At 36.6% G+C, this 19,572-nt stretch overlaps 1 protein-coding gene across 1 annotated transcript in view; it reads left to right on the top strand.

Annotated features, from left to right (window-relative positions):
* The first annotated feature begins 221 nt into the window (after positions 1–221).
* The window catches only part of LOC136843914 (gametocyte-specific factor 1 homolog), a 451,321-nt gene continuing 431,970 nt past the window's right edge, over positions 222–19,572 (top strand). Inside the window, exon 1 of the mRNA XM_067112826.1 lies at positions 222–352. The gene's annotated coding sequence lies outside the window, so the exon portion shown is untranslated. The remainder of the gene's footprint in view (positions 353–19,572) is intronic.

Genomic DNA, 19,572 nt, shown 5'->3' with positions numbered 1-19,572 from the left:
TCATACAAGACATAAGCTGTGAAACTGGGAAGTTTTTCTTAGGCATCGTGACTGGCAGTAATGGATATGGGCCCAAGGAGCTAAAGGGCGTGGCTTGTGACGTCATGGATCAGCTCTGCGCGCTTTGATTGGTCCTAATTTTCCCCTATCCTTATACTGTTCCAGACTAAATATGCGCCCCGGCAATCATTCACGAGTCAGTCACCCGGGAACCGCGGGAATTGAAATGGTGTCTAGTGTTTTTAGCGATTTTTTTCGTTCGTTATCTTCACGGCGGTGCGTTGTGCAGCTTGTAACTTCCGAAATGGGCACGGGAATCCTTCCTCAAGGGAGAACGGAATAAAGTTTCACGGTAAGCAAAGGATAATGAGGTTAACTGAACCACATTTTAGACTGAAAATGGCTTGTTAGCAGTTGTATGATTCTCTCTCTTATCATGACTCGTATTTTCGGAATATCGTGGCCCGTAACTGCAGTGGCGATTTCATTCTTGAAATCAGAACATCTTTCACCTTATATCACGTAATATAAAGTAAACGAAACCTCGTTCGTTTTGAAAAATGCTCGGAGTCAGTAGGCCTATGGATGTGGCATGCGCATGTGTAGCTCGTGATTGGTTTCCGATATCGTTGGCTCGTTGTGATGAATTTGAAACAATTTCTTCAGGAACGTATTTGAATGTTAACATTTTATACAAGGCACTCTCTTTCCTTCTTTTATAAACTGTAAGCACGCCGATTTGTATCGATAATATGCCAACACAAGCACACTCAAGACGAGCTTGTGTATCAAACCATCTACCCAGATTAAAAAAAAAAATGAACGATGAGCTTTCAATAATTAGGATTTATTGCAAAGCCTACCCTACACTTTCTATGTACAGTTGCAGTACACGCATAAAAAAAATAACTTTATTCTGATACCAAAGTAGTATCTACGTCCGTAAACATGTAACATGGACCAATGAAGAAGCTAGGCCTATGCTACCGGTTCCCCAGGCATTTGAATATACTTGCCTTCTTTTAAGCTGACATTCATTCCAGTTCAGTCAATAGTACATTTTATTGTAACCTTTATTTATTCATTGTCTAAGTACCATTCCAATGCCCAACAATAAAAAAAAAATGTAATCTTAGGCTAGCCTTTATGCCGAATGCGTGTCATCAACACTAAGGGTGACGGGGACTGAATGGGATTTCAAACTTTTGTTCGATTGTTTGTCTAAATAGTCCCGAAAGTGCCCAGCCACTGAGCTATTACGTTGATATGTATACTCAGCAAAAAATTATGCAAATATGCAAAGTATACTGAAAAGAAAATCATAGCCATTGCCATTAACTGAAGATTCCCGCCTTCCCGCCATGACCGCAGTGGCTGTTCCATTCACCTTTCACCTCCCCCGGCAACATACCACCTCATAGGCAGTATTTCATGATTTCATGATATTTCGAATATTAACCTACTCGTGCAATTTACATGCAATAAATTATTATTATAATAACTTTTATTCGCACTCACATAATCAGATGTCTTTTTATTTACTTACAATGATAAAAAAAATAATGATTTAAAGGCCACCGTTCGTTTGCATTTGACGTGAGTATCTGTTACAAGAACGTCATTCTTAGGCTGGTATTGTTATATTATCGATATAAATAGGCATGTTTATGATCTAAACAGAGGGAATGAGAGTTCTTTGTATATATAAGCATTCGGATGCATTACTGAAGAAATAGTTTGCACTTTATCACAGTAAGCCTATGATATCGGCAGCATTGATTTCAGCCACATCTCCCTAAAACCTGTTGGTGGGTGGACAGATGTAGTGAAATAGACTTAGGTTGTTATTACGTCTTGTCTTTTATAAATGTTACTGGATTTTGTCAGTCGTTTAGAATTCATTTTACTGTAGTAGGTAGGACTGCCTGTAGGATAATGTCTGTAACATAAGTTGTAAAGCTAGTGTTAGAGCTGCTTAACAAAATGCATTTTATCACATGTGGTTTATCAACGATATTCCGAAACGTCATGCGTAGTGGGGGTTTCACAAGACGTCGTAAACAGACATTGGGAAACAACTTTTCTTATTCGAGTCAAAGTAGAAGTAGTTGTATTTTTCATGTGGGCAACAGATTTCTTTGTATAGTTTAGATTTTCAGCAAGCGTTGTCTTAGATTGGTAACAGGGAGAAAGATAGTTTGGTAGCCTAGGCTACACTCATTCCCTCAAAGTACTCTTTTAGCTAGATTCTGTGTATTTATGTATATAATACTGAAGCTCTGAAACGTTTGTTTGTTTGTTTATACACTGAAGCACGCGATCAAGTGTTAATTTGGCTGTTCCTCCCCCTTCCCCTCTTCCATCCCCCTTCCCCTTCCTCCTCCCTCCCCTCCTCCCATCACCCTCCCCTTCCTCCTCCCTGCCCCTCCCCTCCTCCAATCCCCCTTCCCTTCCTCCTCTCCTCCCCTCCTCCTCCCCTCCCCTCCCCTCTTCCATCCATCCCCTCCCCTTCCACCTCCCCTCACCTTTCCCCCTCCACCTCCCCTTCCCCCCTCTTCCTCCCTCTCTCACTTCCCGTCCACCCACACCTTCACCCATCCCCTCCCCTCCCATCCCACCCCCTTCCACCTTCCCTCCCCTGGCCTCCCCTTCCCCTCCCTTCCCCTCCCCTCCCCAAATTTTCAACATTAAGTGACCCAGCGAGTCACGTGTGGTCTAGTATAATTTAAAACTTAAAGCCTTTAAACTTAATATCGAATATATAAAAATACTTACTCTAAAAGTTACTGAAACATCAACGCCCAGGAAAAATAGCCTCCAAGAATGATAATAAGGAAAAGAAGCTTGGCCAAACAAACGGCAGGCGCATACCAATTGATTTGACAGGTATCTTTATTGTGTCGTTCTTTTAAAATCAAATGCTATCTTATGGTAGTTCGTATTTAAAACTTCTAAGTATCGTTTCAAAGGCTTAGAATAGAAAGAAATGACTTTACTAGCGTTTACTATCGTTAGTTTATTTGCAAGACGCTTATCATGGTGGAAAAAATAAATCATTTTGCTAAAAGAATTTTTGCTCACGGAAATACAAAGTAGCTAAACAAATGAATGTGACAGAGCAATACAGACAGATTAATACGAAAATTTTTGAAAAGAAAAAACAATTTTCTTATACCAAAACGCAGTGACGTCATTTCCTCCACGCTAATGAAAATGCTTGTTAGTATGTAGGCCTAGAAACTGTTGTTAATGTTAACGCATCTTATTTCAAACCTGAAGTCTCTCTCTCTCTCTCTCTCTCTCTCTCTCTCTCTCTCTCTCTCTCTCTCTCTCTCTCTCTCTCTCTCTCTATCTATATATATATATATATATATATATATATATATATATATATATATATATATATATATATATATATATATTTATAATACTGTGTATATATATATATATATATATATATATATATATATATATACATATATATATACATATATACACATACATATATACATACATATACATGTGTGTATATATATTATATATATAGATACATATATATATGTATATATATGTGTGTGCATACAATAAAGGCAAGGGAAGCACACCAACAAGTCAAAGAAATCACATTTATTCAGCTGCAACGTTTCGAAGCCAACCAAAAGTCCTCATTATCAAGCTACAAAGGCAATGATACCAAATTACTACGATAAAATGAAGTGAAAAATATTAAAATACACAAAATGAGTTACAGTAAGACAAAAGCAGCTAGCAATATGAGTAAGGAACACTCGTTGAGTGTTGAGGCGGAGGAAGGACTGACTAAGAACCGGATGGTGCGCTTCCCCTGCATTCAGCCTTCATTGTATTGTTGGGTTTTGAGATACTCCGCTTTATATATATATATATATATATATATATATATATATATATATATATATATATATATATATATATATATATATATATAGATATATATATATGAATTTTTGTCACATACACCGTTATATTTTTTTTATACTCACGAACATCAAGCTACAAATGCCGTTTAATAAACGTCGGAATAAATACCGAAGGGGTATATATATAAGTCATAAGCGATCCGTCACCAGGTTGACTCGAACCACCGAATGGTTGGGAACGCCGACATTTCAGTTCTGCTACTACTGGGCTATCAAGAACGATCTAAGTTGTTACCGAATCTTTCGTTCCAATGCCTGTCGAATTCAGGTTTTAGCATTCATAGTCGATATCAGCTCACCTCCACCATGATCGCCGATTGGAACGTTTGAAACACGTGGCTATTTATGAATTTTTTTCTCATACACTGACATTCTTCATACTTACAAACATTAAGCTACAAATGTCGTTTAATATTCAATTCACTCAATTTGTGTTTGTTAAAAATGAGAATATAGAATGATTTATTTGTAATCAAATACGTACCATTAGCTGTTCAGCATAAATCAACACTTCAGCTCCATTAGCTTCAAGGAATATTCAGAGTTATCCATTTTTATGTTTTCAGACAATAAATTGTTAGATATAACTCAAAATTTCTTTGTTTAAGTAGAATATAGTTATCTATTGATATACACATAGTATACTGATCGTTCAAGGGAATACATTTCTCTAATGAATTTGTATTTACCTTTCCAGTATTTTCGATATATATAGATTAAGACAGGTTATTCTCTCATGCAAAATTATTTACATTATACCAATCACTATATCGAGTTTTTTTTTTTACCTGGAAGACCATTAATGGTCATTTTTAAGTACATTGATGACTGACTACTTAATAAGGGAATATATTTTCCTTATCAGATTGCAGTGGGCTCGCCAATATTTGAGATGTTTGTAGATAAAAATACAAAATTCGTTACTCCAGCCACATTAGACCAGAACTATTTAGAAATATACGGTACAGTAATGATTAATTTACCTGTAATAAATCTACGTAATCTTAAAATAATTAAATGGGGGGAAAAATAAAGCAATGTGCTGCCTTAGTTTTTCGACACTATTGTATAGTACTGTGTGCTGGACTAGGTTTTTCAATATGGCCGACCGAGGTCACACGCTGGGCAGGGAGCTCGCCACTACGTTTTATTGACTGTATGATTTTAACCCATAGTTCGACCCCGTAGGGGGTTAGTGCCGTCAATGCACATCACGGGGTGCACTGTAGGCATTACTAAAGGTTCTTTGCAGCTCCCCTTCAGCCCCTAGCTGCAACCTCTTTCATTCCTGTTACTGTACCGCCATTCATTGTATCTTTCTTCCATCATGCTATCCACCCTCTCCTAACAGTTACTTCATATTGCAACTGCGAGGTTTTCCTCCTATTACACCTTTCAAACCTGCCTACTCTCAATTTCCTTTCCAGCGCTGAATGACCTCTTAGGTACCAGTGCTTGGCCTTTGGCCTAAACTCTATATTCCATTCCAATCCCTAGTTCGAAAACCTTGAGTGAACTTATTTTTTTTTTTTTTTTGCACTGCATATTGCATGAATAACCCAAGGAAATGACGGACTCCGCCAAACTTTGTGGACGTCAACTGTCAAAGGAACCGTCTAAACTTTGAATGACATCTCAGACTTAGGTTCAGTTAGCAAGTTCATGAATGCTCCAAGTTTACTAATGATACTAGTTAACCCATTGTATGAGATTTGCATTCAAGAATTTAAAAAGAAGCCTATTCAAAAGAAGGGAAGTTATAAAATCCTTCGTCCAATCTTTCTTCAAAATGAGAGAGAAAAAAGTATATCTTAGTTTAACCAGACCACTGAGTTGATTAACAGCTCTCCTAGGGCTGGCCCGAAGGATTAGACTTATTTTACGTGGCTAAGAACCAGTTGGTTGCCTAGCAACGGGACCTACAGCTTATTGTGGAATCCGAACCACATTATAGCGAGAAATGAATTTCTATCGCCAGAAATAAATTCCTCTAATTCTTCATTGGCCGGCCGGAGATTCGAACGCTGGCCCTGCAGAGTGCTAGCCGAGAACGGTACCGACCAGTCCAACGAAGAACTAAAAGAGAGAGAGACAGAGAGAGAATTGCGATCTCTTACGAAAGCATAATCCTCTTATAAGGTATTAAACTCAAAAAGTAGGCAAGTGTTTCAGAGGCCGTTGTCGTTAAAAACTAGAGCGTCCAGGAGACGCCAGACCCGTTTGGTTATTGCAGGGTTATTGAGAATCTTTCAACGCGAAGACGGAAAAATAAGGAATTGGATTAGGAAGAGGGAGAGGAGGAGAAGGAAAGTAAGAGAGGAAGTGTGCACAAGAGAAAAGGAAGATGAGGGGAGCGGGAATTAAATGAGGGAATGAGTCACAAAAGCGGATAACGAAATAAAATTATGCCCATGAAACTGTTTCTTACAAAAGCACAGAAAGATTATCTTAAATGACTAAGCATTTAGCAATGCCCTGTTGAGGGCTCGAACTTTTGTTATAACGCCAAATAATAATAATAAAAAAAATTGAAAACGTGGAACTAAAAGTCTCGCTGATTATTAAAAAATTTGTTTTACCAATATAAGTCCTTTGAGGGACAAATTCTTTACCGACAGGGAAATTAATTTTCTCCTTCGACCCGAATTAAAAGGTTACAGGAATTTTCCACCTAATTATGTTTATAAAAACGATAATTATGTCTCTGAAAAAGTGACCTCTACTTAGCATTCGTAAAATTCACGTGAAACTTTCAATTTTCTTTTTATGTACTTTAGTCTCCACATGAAATTTTAAAGACAAAATCCCTTTTTTATTAATCATAAAAATAATCCATATTAATGACTGAAATGCATATTTTTTTTAAAATACATCGTTTTAGCAAATTTCGTCATAGTTGGTAATGATATAAGGTGCAAGAAAATACCGAACATGAATGTCAAAATTCACCAAAATTTTAATTCGTTGATACCAATTACGTAATTCGTTTTTTCAATATTTTAGCATCGTAAACTTATAAAGGTAAACTTAAAATGACTTCCAAACATTACTGATAAATCTGAGACATTCCTTCTGCCCAAAATCAGGTTCCTTTCATTTCATTGCACATGAAAATCTACGTCAACGTGTTGATTATTTCGAATTCTTCCATTGAACATTACTAATCTAAAATTATTCCTGAATAACTGTAAGATACCAAGAAATAAAACAGTGCAGGGACGGATAGACAGGATCTGAAGCAATGAAAATGGAGAGAAAGACAGGTTTAAAAGCAATAAAAATGGACAGACAGGATTAAAGTCAATAAAAATTGACAGATAGACAGGTTTAAAGCAATAAAAATTGACATAGGCAGGATTAAAGTAGTGAAAATGGACAGATAGAAAGGATTTAGATAAATAAAAATGGACAGTAGACAGGATTAAAGCAATAAAAATCGACAGTTAGACAGGATTAAAGTCGTAAAAATTGACAGATGGGATTAAAACAATAAAAATTGACAGACAGGATTAAAATCAATAAAAATGGACAAATAGACAGGATTGAAAACAATAAATAAGGACAGATATAAAAGATTAAAGCAATAAAAATTGACAGATAGACCGGGTTAAAAGTAATAAAGATGGACAGATAGACAGGATTAAAACAATAAAAAAGGACAGTTAGACAGGATTAAAGCAATGAAAATTGACATATAGACAGGTTTAAAAGCAATAAAAATGGACAGACAGACAGAATTAAAAATAATAAATAAGGACAGATAGACAGGATTAAAGCAATAAAAATGGACAGATAGACAGGGTTAAAAAGCAATAAAAATGGACAGATAGACAGGAATAAAAATAATAAAGGACAGATAGACAGGATTAAAACAATAAAATTTGACAGGATTAAAAGCAATAAAAATGGACAGATAGATAGGATTAAAAACAATAAATAGAGACAGAGACAGGATTAAACCAATAAAAATTGACAGGTAGACAAGATTAAATCAATAAAAATTGAAGAGAGGATTAAAAGCAGTGAAAATCGACGGATAGGATTAAAGTCATAAAAATTTACAGATAGACAGGATTAAAAGTAATAAAAATGGACAGATAGACGGGATTAAAAACAATAAATAAGGACAGTTAGTCAGGAGTAAAGCGATAAAAATAGAGAGACAGGGGTAAAGGAATAAAAATGGACAGGTAAGATTAAAAGCAATAAAAATGGACAGATAGACAGGATTAAAAACAATAAATAAGGACAGAGACAGGATAAAAACTATAAAAATTGACAGACCAGACAGGATTAATAGCAATAAAAATTGACAGACAAGACAGGATTAAGAGCAATGAAAATTGACAGACGACAGGATTAAAGTAATAAAAATTGACAGACAGATAAGATTAGAAGTAATAGAAATTGACAGATAGACAGGATTAAAGCAATAAAAATTGACAGGCAGGATTAAAAGCAATAAAAATTGACAGATAGGATTAAAATGATAAAAACTGACAGATAGATAGGATTAGGAGCAATAAAAATTGACAGATAGACAGGGTTAAAACAATAAAAATTGACAGATAGACAGGATTAAAATAATAAAAGTTAACAGATATACAGTTTAAAAAATAAGAAAAAATAGACAGATAGAGTTAAAGCAATAAAAATTAACAGATATACAGTAACAAAAATAAAATAAATGGACAGATAGAGCTAAAGTAATAAAAATGAACAGATATACAGTATCAAAAATAAGAAAAAATGAATAGATAGACATGATTAAAGCAATAAAAATTGACAGATAGACACGATTAAAGCAATGAAAATTGATAGATAAACAGGATTAACTGTTCAGTCTTTATGGGTTTAGGTTAACATCGCACCGAAGTATAATATTCTCTATACAAACGAAAACAAAGCTCATGAAAATCACAAACCAACAAACTGAACAAATGACCACAGTACCGACAATAGCAAAAGGTTGCAGCCAACGAGACAGTTTTCATCTTCGGACAAAGCGTACTGGCTACGAATTCCCCTTTGACCGAGAGCAATAAAGCAAGAATATTGCAGCGCCATCCCTCATATCAGCGGGAAATAGCTCTTTATTTTTTATTTTTTTATGTTTTTGGCTGGCAATCCATTTTTATCCCTTGGCCACTTGTTTAATCTTCCACTTTCGTGCGGGCGGGTAGAAATTGGCGTTTCAACTCGAGGTTATATTTTGTGCAATGGAGTCGACGACAGCTTTTCCTTGCGCTATCGTATTTTCTGATTTGACATGTTAATACTTTTATAAGCATATGGTCTAGACTAGAGGCTAAGAACTTGTTGAAATAATTCGTGGAAGTCGAGTAATTACCATCTCAAAACGGTGATACCATTTACAGTTGTTGGCATAACTTTCTACTGCTATGAAACCAGGTTTACTTTAATATTGTTTGCATTCTTTTTGCAAGTTTTTTAAAGTATTGGCTTTTAACCCTGTCTCTGTCCATTTTTATTGCTTTAATCCTGTCTATCTGTCCATTTTTATTGCTTAAAATCCTGTCTCTCAATTTGTATAGTTTTAATCCTGTCTAACTGTCCTTATTTATTGTTTAACCATGTCTATCTTTCAATTTTTATTGCTTGGTCCTTTATATTTGTCCTTATTTATTGTCCTCTTACAATATTTAAATTTGCTGATGATGTGTTACTATTTTCTGTCCCTCGAAGTCATTCTCATTAAACATGGTCTGATTGTTTATCCAGTTTTTTTTTTCCCGTTGCAATTGCCCATGTATTGTTGGTAATGGACAATCGAAAACAAAGAATGTTTTAAGAGCACTTGAAGACAGGGATTTCTTCCTGAATAAAAATTGACCTTTCTAGTTGAGATAATTACTGCACAGATCTGTCTATACCAAGTGCTGTACTGCCACTTGAGAATTCACCAAAGGGTGACACATAGTAAGAACGTCGCCCCATAATCGGTATCATTATTCTAAAAGCGCCAGTCTATAATATTTATTCTAGAGATACTGAATGGGTACCCATTTTGTTATAGATGAAGTTAAATATGTAGTTCAAAGATGTGGATCTTTTGCAAATGAGTCATAAAAAAACAATGAATACGCGACAAGTAAGAGAAAATTCTGTTTTTTCTTTCATGGGATTTCAAGCAAGAATTTCTATTCTGCGACTTCATATCTGGACACAGAAAGACTAAGATACACATCAAACCGAAGCTAGATATGTATACATTTTAAAATTGGGTAATGAGTCTATGTTAGTTTGTTTTATGTATTAAATTCAACCTCAATACAGTAGTCACAAGATGAATGTCATGGGAAAAGATGCCTCATGTTTTACCTTGCCAGTCTTTGTAAAAAATGCAATTACGCCTTATGTACATGCATATATGCATACATTTTTACCTTGCAAATGAGTTAATGAATCGAACGTGAAAATATTTCATAATATACTGTATTATTGTTATATTATGTGAATTAGTGATATTTCTGGAGTAGGAAATGTTTTGCCACATAAAAGTAGTAAAAATAGCCACGAAATGATTATTTGAAAATTCAGGAACATTTCTTTGGCGCATTCTGTGACTGAATAAAATAAACCTTTAATATTAAAACGTTAATCAGCGACTCCTTCAAGCGGAGCCACTTGAAAACCCCAGATTACAAAACTCAGCTATTATATTTAATTTATCAAATAAAAAATCTCCTGAATGAATGACGAAAATAAACTTTAGAAGGCCGTCGTTATCATTCCACCGACAGATTGGCAAAATTTCACGATAAAGTTTTCTTTTCCAATTCACCTTGTTAGTGCTAATGATGTCTATCCTCTTTTCATTTTTTGGGGGGCGTTGGTTTATAAGCGGTACTGAAGCGTGCTACTCCGCTGGATTTTAAACTTGGTATTGTTGTCCCGTGGAAACAAGTATATCTTTTGTCACTCATTCTTCCTTGTCTGAAGAACCTTTTACGTAAAGTAATTTTTGTAGCTGTTTTCCTTTCCCTTTCTTTAGTTCTGAACGAGATACTTCATCGCAGAAGCTGTTGACAGGCAAAATTCTTTTCATATCCTAACCTCTCTCTCTCTCTCTCTCTCTCTCTCTCTCAGAAGCTATAGACAGGCAAAATTCTTTTCATCTCCTAACCTCTCTCTCTCTCTCTCTCTCTCTCTCTCTCTCTCTCTCTCTCTCTCTCTCTCTCTCTCTCTCTCTCAGAAGCTATAGACAGGCAAAATTCTTTTCATCTCCTAACCTCTCTCTCTCTCTCTCTCTCTCTCTCTCTCTCTCTCTCTCTCTCTCTCTCTCTCTCTCTCAGAAGCTATTGACAGGCAAAATTCTTTTCATCTCTCTCTCTCTCTCTCTCTCTCTCTCTCTCTCTCTCTCTCTCTCTCTCTCTCTCTCTCTCTCTCTCTCTCTCTCTCTCTCTCTCTCAGAAGCTATAGACAGGCAAAATTCTTTTCATCTCCTAACCTCTCTCTCTCTCTCAGAAGCTATAGACAGGCAAAATTCTTTTCATCTCCTAACCTCTCTCTCTCTCTCTCAGAAGCTATAGACAGGCAAAATTCTTTTCATCTCCTAACCTCTCTCTCTCTCTCTCTCTCTCTCTCTCTCTCTCTCTCTCTCTCTCTCTCTCTCTCTCTCTCTCTCTCAGAAACTATTGACAGGCAAAATTCTTTTCATCGCCTAACTCTCTCTCTCTCTCTCTCTCTCTCTCTCTCTCTCTCTCTCTCTCTCTCTCTCTCTCTCTCTCTCAGAAGCTATTGACAAGCAGAATTCTTTTCATTTTCTCTCTCTCTCTTTCTCTGTGTGTCTCTCTCTCTCTCTTCTCTTCTGTTTTTGTTCGGTTTGATTTCCCCTATCTTTTCGTAGAAAAAAAATGCTGGATTTGAAGGAAAAATATATTGGTGACAATAGAAGTCTTGCTTCGAAAAAAGAGAGAGATCTATTAGATTCTGATTCATGTGGAGACTGGTTCAGATAAGATTGTATTTCGAAGTACTTTCTGAAATGTTACTGGTATACAGTGTTAAAAAAAAGTACTTCGAAATAATATTATATCATGCAGACGTGGCTTGGTTTATGCAGTATTAATTTTTTGGAGATTTAAGGTCTTCTTAGTAAATATCGTAGAATTCGTAATAGTAATAATAGTTTCTGATATCGTTTCAATGTTAGTTTTTTTATGATGAAAGCAGTCGTTAAAAAATCGCTTGCTATTTTTCGCATGGAAGTAGGCAGGATGCTGAAGCCTGTTGTGTAAAATCACTCGCAGACGATGAACAGTTTTTCCCCCAAAACATTTGCCTCTATATTTGCAAGAAGCCTTCGATATATATATATATATATATATATATATATATATATATATATATATATATATATATATATATATATATATATATATATATATATATATATTATACGGTTGTGGAAACTGAGGTATGATCACAGTTGAGCTCTTTCCTTTATGTTATCTTTCTTCCATCTTGCTGCCCACCCTCTCCTCACAATTATTTCATAGTGCAACTGCGAGGTTCTCCTCCTGTTGCACCTTACAAACCTACCTACTCTCAATTTCCTTTCCAGCGCTGAATGACCTCACAGGTCCCAGCGCTTGGTCTTTGGCCTAAACTCTATATTCCATTCCGTTCCTTTGAAAGGAACACAACCCTTTCGGAGTCATTTGAAAGAGCATATCTATTCGCCAAGCACATTGAGTAGTTGTAAATAGGAAGGCCTCAAGGAATAATCAGTAAGGTGACGGTGATGATAATGATGAGGTTATGGATATAAGCATTGCTTAGACTTTTCGGAAGTGAACCAAGACATTCTTTGCAGAAAGATACAAGCCGTACCTTATAATTCCAGAGAGAGAGAGAGAGAGAGAGAGAGAGAGAGAGAGAGAGAGAGAGAGAGAGAGAGAGGAAATGTTCTCCCATTCCCCATTCCTTCCTCGAGTAAAGACGGATAAGAACGCACAAACTAGGTGGCCGGTGGCAGCAATATGCTTTGGAAACATGATATCGTATTATTCGGTTCATACTTTTTTTTTATACAGTCAGACACATCACTGTGGCAACTGAGACATGTAGCCAGAGGAGTTGCTGACAGACATGGAATGCCGCAGACATCAGGGTCTCTTTATGTCTATCGATTAGCGATCCGAGTTAACAGATCATTGTGGTTATTAAAAAGATACATGTATAGAACTGTTCAACTCCTAAGGAATTTGAATTGTCTGCAGAAGTTTCAACACTTCGTTACTTATGATTAGTTATTTTTTTCGTGTGGAGACTATAAGACGGAACCCATTTTTCCCCCCACGATGGTAATTTCCGTTACTTCAGTACTCCGGATATATTAATTGTAATAAATCTCGTCCAAGAACGGCTTCTTGCCAACATTTTATCGAAACAAACTTTGTGATGAAGCCAAAAATCCTTCTCTCATTCCGGCTTTCATTCCTGTTCCCATAAAGGCGACCTCCCTAAAGGCTTCCAGTTAGATAGTTTGAAGTCTTGTCTTAATGTAAACAGTGAACTCGTGAACTCCAGTGGTTAAAGTGAATTCGTCCAATAATCCTTTAACTCAGACTATCTCTTTTTTAGGCCTCGTCAGCGATGTGACGGTAGCTTAAAATGTGTAAGCTTTTAAAATAAATTGCGAATGAAAGTAAGTGTTTCTAATCGAGAGCAGTCACTGAAAGCCTGGTAAGTAAGATTGCTAACCCGTGTTTCCAAGGCTCATCTCTCTCTCTCTCTCTCTCTCTCTCTCTCTCTCTCTCTCTCTCTCTCCACGTATTCCTAATCGGCCTTCCATTAAGGCGAAAGAGAAGCTCGCCCTACATTGCCTCGATTATTCTCGGGTATCGGCGGCGCTCGGCTTTCGCATATTTTGCTCAGCTCCCTATCTGCTCTTTGGTGTTATTTGAATCAGTCTTATTCTGTTACTGTCTGGGGTGTTTTCTAGCTTTCGCCAGACTTACATTTGGTCAGTCACAATTGTATTTTGGTGGAATTATATTTTAAAAAGACTTATTGTTCTAGAATAAATGAATCTGTTTCAATCCATTCGTTTTTGTTGGTATTGTCTATTTTCTGTTGAATTCCTTTCCATCTTTGGTCAGAGTCGACATAATATCTTACTATCTAGAGCTTCAGTTTGTTGAACCTAATTATTTATAGCTCGTACTACAATTCTTCATTAACCCTTTAGGTATCGTAAACAGTTCACTGTCACAACACGAAATGTAAGATATTCCTCCGATTTTCTTGTTTATAGGTAGCTGTCAAGGACAGAATTTCTCATTCCAGTCTTGAACGTTATTCACTGTAAATGATGGGCTCTTATATATCATGAAAGGGGCTGTCAGTGTCAACTACATGCAAGCTTCTGGTACAAAGGTTTTGGTAAATTATATTCCACTTAAATATTTGGAGTCCGGGGCTGTTAGTGAAGGCTCGATGGTATTATCATGGATCTAGTTCTCTGTTACTGACTGAGCACTTCCGACTATTTTGCCATGAAAATGAACATCTCAATAAGTCAATATATTACAAGTACCACAGCCGAACTGAACATGACTGTTCAGCATATGAGAAGTCTGAAATCCCGGAAAAAATTTAGTATGATCACAGATTTTATCTTGAATGCACTAAGGAAAGCCATCCAAATCGAGGCTGAAAAGCTATCTGGATTTGACACAAGTCGGTATAACATGATAATCTGAGCAGTTATGAGGATGCCTCAAGTTGAAGGGGAGTGATCTGACGGAATTTCTGAAAGACGCCTTGAAGTAACCCGAAAACCTATATTTACAGAGGCATAATGATAGTCTGAAAACGATTCTACAATAAACAACCGTCTCTTCTTTGGTGGTTCTTTATATATCATATTCCTTTCTTGCATATCTGCCTATTCTACCTTACAGGTTAAAGTTGCGACACTTAATCATGTACAACATAAAAGCAAAGCCACTTTACAAGACCTTTGAGACTTTACAGTCTTTGTTTAACTTGCCACTCGTGAATACCTATCCTGAGACACTTAGCTTTTCCAGATGACCTTGACAGATTGACGGTTTTCGCAACAAAGACTTCTGAGGTTCTTTTTCATAAACTCATGGCACTTTATTGTTTTCGTTTCTCGAGGGTATTTTCCCAGACGAGCAGAAATCACTAGCATACTGTCTATTTCAACGGGTTGCTTAAGTTGTGCTAACAAAAATGACTGGCTTTCTATCCTCCCTTCATTGTTTTAGTATGTTAAAAAGTCGATCTTTGGTCCCGACAAAAGTTACCTTGAATCTTGTCGTCTGCCTCATTATAGCATCAAGTCCCAGATAATCCGTCAGGTGCCTAAGATTCTCATTCATATGTAGTCAGTTACATTCAAAGTAGTCTAATGGAGTTTGCGTCCTCTGATCTTTGTCCTGTTGCACTGCCAGTTCCGAAGGTGTCTTCTGGTCGTCAAACTTATTCAAGTTCCAAACTGATATGCGCGTTGCTTTTGACTCAGCTAAACATTAAGCTTTTGTGAATAAACTCCACAGCTCACAATCTCATTACCAGTCTCTTAAGCAAACAAGCCTATAGAACTGTCGTTTATGGGTATTCTGGAGAGCCTACACCTGGTGTTCCTCAGAGTAGTATTTTGGTACCTTCAATATTTTCATCTGAGTTAGATCCGTCATTGCCCGCGTTATAAATAATGCAAAATGAAATTGATGTAACCATTAATGGACGGAGAGGTGTTGGCACACAAGGTTTGATTAACTTACTGAACTATTCCAGCCCCGTGATTCCATATGTATAAGTAATAATTTCCCATTTCCTGTCAAAGAACGAATGTTTTCCTTTTGAATAATACAATTGAATATTAGTTTGTGTCAAGTCAATTATGTTCCTGTGTCCAAAGAAGTACATCTAATCTCCGAGATCTTTTACAAAATCACTATAAACAGCGCCAAATGATCTAAAAGATCTGAAGTATAAAGATCTTGAGTGAAGATTAAAAAAAAATATTCAAAGATTTTTATGAAATAAAATTTTCGTTAGATACCGTTCTCTCTCTCTCTCTCTCTCTCTCTCTCTCTCTCTCTCTCTCTCTCTCTCTCTCTCTCTCTCTCTCTCTCTCCTTTGATTAGCCAAGCGTCTTTGGTGTTCAGTGCTTTGAGTTTATTTTGAAAGTTCCTTTGAAAGCCCAAGAATAATCTCTCTTGACTCAATATATGTAAATAAAAAAAAAGCTTTCAAAAAATCATATTCGCTCTCTTTGTGTTTCACCATAAAGACTGAGATTCAATTCCCACAAAGTGTTACGAAAATCCCCTTGTAAACTTAAGACAAGACTTTTACCTCCTTGACAATATTATCAGCAGCGTACCCACCTCTCTCTCTCTCTCTCTCTCTCTCTCTCTCTCTCTCTCTCTCTCTCTCTCTCTCTCTCTCTCTGTATATATATATACATATATATATATGTGTGTGTGTGTGTGTGTTTTCTAGTTACGTGTCTTTGAAAATTCTAAATGGTAAAACTCAGACAAAATACTTTCTAGGAAAGATAACAGTTCCCTCGCAAAACAAAACCGAAAAAGAATTTCTGGCTATTGACAATAGAAAGGCGAAAAGAATGAAAGCAGAAATGAACTAAAGAATTCTGAATCTTTTATCAGCAGCTAAAAGCATTCAGACGACTTTTATCCGTGAAACTGAACTGTTTTGAATTCCCTCCTTTTATTTCCTGTTTTTATTGCTTTTTTGTTAACGCTCGCGATAAATTTCTCCTTTGCTGTGTCGTGCGCTCCACTGGAATATTCCTTTTTGCTTACGCACTAGCAATCATATTCTTACTCTTTTCTTGTGTAGTAATCTAAACATATTTTGCTTGGTTTCCCCTCAGAATATTTATCTTACATAAATGCATATTTTTTCGCTCAGCGTTCTGTTATACCATCTAGATACTTATATCGGCATCATCACACGTTTAACGCGTCGGAATTAAGAAGCAATTTTCTTTCATCCACCCCTTCGTAAAACTCCTTGCTAAGTGAAAAACTATTTTCAAACCAGTAGCGAAAGGAGGGGCAGACCTTAACACACTATCTGCCCAAACTGGATACATTCAGAAACTCTTTTATAAAAATACTGTAGTAAAGAAAGTAGAGGAAGTTTTGATTATACGTCTACGTGTTATTTTCGATATAGGCTAATTGGGGAGAACTTGGTACGTACAAAATAAAATGCGTTTAAAAGTGATGGAACCAATCCCGCATCCATCTGGAGAGAACTTTAAGCCTCGACCTCAGGAAATCTTGGAAGAGTTGCCGAAACTACATCCCACCCGTCCCCCTCCCCAACCCACCCACCCCCACCCCGTCACAACCCAAATACGATATACTTTTACGATAGCGAAGTTATTCCCTTCGTCCGACAAAACAAGGTCCCCGTAGGTGGGTAGTGCCGCTAGTGCACCTCATGCAGTGCATTGTACGCATTACTTAGGGTTCTATGCAGCGTCCCTTCGGCCCCTAGCTGCAACCCCTTTCATTCCCTTTACTGTACCTCCGTTCATATTCTCTTTCTGACATCTTTCTTTCCGCCCTCTCCTAACAATTGTTTCATAGGGCAACTGCGAGGTTTTCCACCTGTTACTCAAACCTTTCGACTATCAATTTCCCCTTCAGCGCTGAATGATCTCATATATCCCATTGCTTGGTCTTGGGCCAAAATTCCATATTCCATTACAAAACGAGATGAGCATATTTTTTTTTTTTTTTTTTTTTTTTAACCCCATGCTTACTATTCATATTAGCCCTTCGTTGGCTGAGCCGGTTGAGCTTCAGACTGTCACTCGATGGGCCGGAGTTCAATTCCCCCGGCCGGCTGATGAAGAGTTAGAGGAATTTATTTCTGGTGATAGAAATTAATTTCTCGCTATAATGTGGTTCGGATTCCACTATAAGCTGTAGGTCCCGTTGCTAAGCAACCAATTGGTTCTTATCCACGTAAAATAAGTCTAATCCTTCGGGCCAGCCCTAGGAGAGTTGTTAATCAGCTCAGTGGTCTGGTAAAACTAAGGTATATTTAACCTTTCCCGTAATACTTTCACCGAATTTTCTTTTATTATCATTGCAGTTTTAATCCGGGTACTATTAATAATAGAAAACCTTACAGGTGCTCATTTAATATGATGTCATCAGTGCGTTGATTCATCTAACTCCGTCTCTCCATCTAGACTGAAACTCGCAAACTCCTTACTTCTGTAGCTGTATAGGTCAATATAGTCTGACTTTCATGTCATGTTAGGAAGCCAGGTAATGTTTCACCAGCATCCTGACTTCCCTAGCCCAACTTAAACATTTTTTCATTGAAAAATTTCAATCTATTAGTACCATTTATCCTTGCATTAGTGTAACAAGTTTAGATTTAGGAGAGCGTACTGTAAGTTACAGTTGTTTTGTTCTTATATCAATCGTACGGTCGCATGTTTTGCTGTATAATACATTTGATAGAAACTTGAGACTAGAGTAAATGACGATGGTATGCCCATATACATAAATCCAGGGAACCAGAGTGGTCAAATGACGTTGTTGTAATGTTTGAAGTACAGATTTCCCCCGCAGTGTAACGGTCTAATCGCTTCCCTGTTTCATTTCTAAGGGTTTTTTTTTTTCCTCTTTTAATTGAAAACATTCCCATTAACTCGTTAATTGGTACTGAACGTTGACAAAACGCGGACAAAAAGAGATGTTCGTTATTTATTTCAATAGAGGCAGAGTTCTCTTACTCTTTCGGCTTCGGAGAAAAAATAATGATTTCCTGGTTTGTTTTTAGACTGCCCTGTTTTCTAAATCTATTATTCGAAAGCCGTTTAACCCGTACAAAACTTTTTGTTTTTAACTTTGCTAAAATCAAAAAGCAATCTGGAATTTTTCTTTACAAGCTTTGAGCCAATTAAAAAAAGTTTTATTTATGCACTTGTTCAATAAACTGGAAACGCCAAATGCACTAGGGCGTCTGTTAGGTTCGGATTTAAAAAGTGATGGTTCTTTTTGCATTTTAGAAATGATCGATCTCGATAGCCCAAGGGTTTTTACAGTTATTAGACATGGGATAATTTTGCCATATAGTTCCATATTTGGGTTTAGTTTGAAGATTATCAAACTCATTTTCTTTCATTCTTATAGCTGTACACTGATCAAATTCCATATGTTGGTTTCATTATCTTTCGATTTATCTTGTATTCTTTCTCTTTCATCTTTGTTGGAAATTTACTTTGTTACAATATTCCCTTGAATTCCTTTTCCTTCCAAGCATACTTTCCTGTTACACTCTGTACGTTGTTCGTCTTGTTGTGTATTTCCCAAGACCTCTTATTCACCGAGTGTTTAATTTGACTGTCAAGTCAAAGCTAATTCGCAGAACGAACACTTACTTTCTATTCTAAATTCGCAAGTGAATTTGCGAGTCTGAGGCGAATTAGACCAGACAGAAAGTCTGTTATAAGTAAGGCAGGAATTTTCGCAGAAAACAAAAATTTTCAGTGACAGGAATGTATAACTATTATTACTTCATCGAAGTAATCCTGAGAGAAAATGAACATTCTTAGATA

This window comes from Macrobrachium rosenbergii, chromosome 12 (assembly GCF_040412425.1).
Source record: "Macrobrachium rosenbergii isolate ZJJX-2024 chromosome 12, ASM4041242v1, whole genome shotgun sequence".
Taxonomy (NCBI): domain Eukaryota; kingdom Metazoa; phylum Arthropoda; class Malacostraca; order Decapoda; family Palaemonidae; genus Macrobrachium; species Macrobrachium rosenbergii.
This window is presented reverse-complemented; position numbering and strand designations above follow the sequence as displayed.